At 43.6% G+C, this 2500-nt stretch overlaps 1 protein-coding gene across 1 annotated transcript in view; it reads left to right on the top strand.

Moving 5' to 3' along the window:
* The window catches only part of LOC115222732 (voltage-dependent calcium channel type A subunit alpha-1), a 998519-nt gene that overhangs the window by 644 nt on the left and 995375 nt on the right, over positions 1 to 2500 (top strand). The window lies entirely within an intron of this gene.

Genomic DNA, 2500 nt, shown 5'->3' with positions numbered 1-2500 from the left:
TGAACCGGTGTATACACAAACTACTAGACTACTGAAATATGCAATGCAGGGGTGCCTACCTGTATACACCTGTGCGTGTATCGATCTTATAAACTTTTACAAGTTTCTCAGCAGCGAGCGAAAGTGAGTTTGGATTGGTGGGTGGGAAGTTATGAATTTGTGAACAAGCAACACACACGCACACACGCACACACACACACACACACACGCACACACACACGCACACACGCACACACGCACACACACACACACACACACGCACACACACACGCACACACGCACACACGCACACACACACACACACACGCACACACACACATGCACACACGCACACACACACACGTAAAAAGACACGCATAAACATACAGAAATATTTGAATAATTCACATACAAAACGCGTGCACAAACATTTTGCTGCTATCGATAATAGTTGCAATATAAATGAATGTATGTATATGAAATGCTCTCTCTCTCTCTCTCTCTCTCTCTCTCTCTCTCTATCGGTATATCTATCGGTATATCTATGTATATGTATCTGCTTTTCCGTGGGTGTTTCCGCATGTATACATGTAAATACATATATTCATATATATTTGTAGATGTATGATACATGTATACATATACACATGCATGTATACCTACATACATACAAATACACACATTGGCACATATATACGTCCACCGATCTATATAACTGTGCAATATTTCAGTTCCATTTCTGATGTTTCGATACATGTTAAGATCCACAATATATTATTGATAACGCTATTATTATTGTTATTCGGAGACCCCCTTCGGTCACGACACAGACCATGGGATTGCACCTAGAAAGTTACCCTCCTAGACACAAGTCCGGGCAAGGTTGTTTATGGAAGACCAGCAGTCGCCCATGCATACCGGCCTCCCCTCTCCACGCCACCAGTGTTATCCAAGGGAAAGACAAAGGTCGATACAGCTTGGCACCTGTGACGTCGCAACTCATTTCTACAGCTGAGTGAACTGGAGCAACGTGAAATAAAGTGCCTTGCTCAAGAACACAACACGCAGCCCGGTCCGGGATTCGAGCTCACAACCTCACGATCGTAAGCTCGACGCTCTAACCACTGAGCCATTGTTATTATTATTATTATTATTATTACCATTATTATCCCCATTCCCACAAATCCAGGCCTTGTGCCAATATTAGAAGGGATTATTACTATCATTTTTATTATTTTCATTATAATTAAGGCTGCAAGCTGGCAGAATCGTTAGCACGGTGGACAAAATGCTAAGCGGTATTTCGCTGGTCGCTACGTTCTGAGTTCAAATTCCGCCAAGATCGACTTTGCTTTTATCCTTTCGAGGTCGATAAATTAAGTACCAGTGAAACACTGGGGTCGATATAATCGACTAGCACCCACCCCACAAATTTGTGCCTCCAGTAGAAAGGATTCTCCGCACAATTTCCGCACCTTGTGCCTATATTTACAAACGATTATTATGAAGGCGTCGAGCTGGCAGGACGGGCAAAATGCTTTGCAACATTTCGTCCGTACTTACGTTCTGAGTTCGAATTCCGCTGAGGTCGACTTTGCCTTCCATCCTTTCGGAGGTCGGTAAAATAAAATGCCAGTTGCATACTGGGTGGGAAGAGGGATGTAATCGACTTGGTACCTCTCCCGCGAGTTAGATGGCCCTGTTCCAAAATTTGAAACTACTACTACTACTACTACTACTACTACTACTACTGCTACTACTACCACTACTACTACTACTACTACTACTGCTCATAATGATATCAATAATGTTAATATCGGTGGCGGAAAAAGGAAGAGCGATGAAAAGAAACAGCTGTGTGTTTATTTGAGTGTATGTGTGTATGCATATTTATGTGTGTGTATTTTGGCGATCCAATGTGTGTGTGTGTGTGTGTGTGTGTGTACTGTCCTTTAACCACACACACACAAACAAGCAGCGCGCGCGCACACACACACACACGTTTATGTGGTTGATAGTAAGACGTATTTTCTATTTCTGTTCTGATTGTTTCGCTGCACCGCTGGCCCTGGTGGTGGTGGTGGGAGGCAAGCTACACTGAAACCAGAGAACCGGCCTGAAGCCATGCAGCACACTGGACTCCCCCGGTTGGCGCCAGCAGACCAAGTGGTTGTGGTGGCATGCACGCTCACCCCTTACATATACCACTCTTTCTGTGTGTGTGTGTGTGTCTTTCCGTGTCTCCTTTGGTGAATTAATGTCCATGGATGGATCGCAAGAAGCTGTTTCAGCGTCCAAAGGTTTATATATACAGGTATAGAGATGCCTTGTTTTACGGGTTTCGGTCATTACACTGTGACCATACTGGGGCAACGCAGTACTTTTATTTTACACAGGAACCCCAGTATATTTATTTAGTTATTAATTTTTGTTTTATTTATTCCCTGTCTTTATTCACTATCTTACGGAGACGTAAACACCCCAACACCGGTTGTCAAACGATGGTGGGGGAGAAACACAC

The sequence above is a fragment of the Octopus sinensis genome, linkage group LG21, assembly GCF_006345805.1.
Source record: "Octopus sinensis linkage group LG21, ASM634580v1, whole genome shotgun sequence".
Lineage (NCBI taxonomy): Eukaryota > Metazoa > Mollusca > Cephalopoda > Octopoda > Octopodidae > Octopus > Octopus sinensis.
Note: the sequence above shows the minus strand (reverse complement) of the source record. Positions and strands in the feature narration are given on the sequence as shown.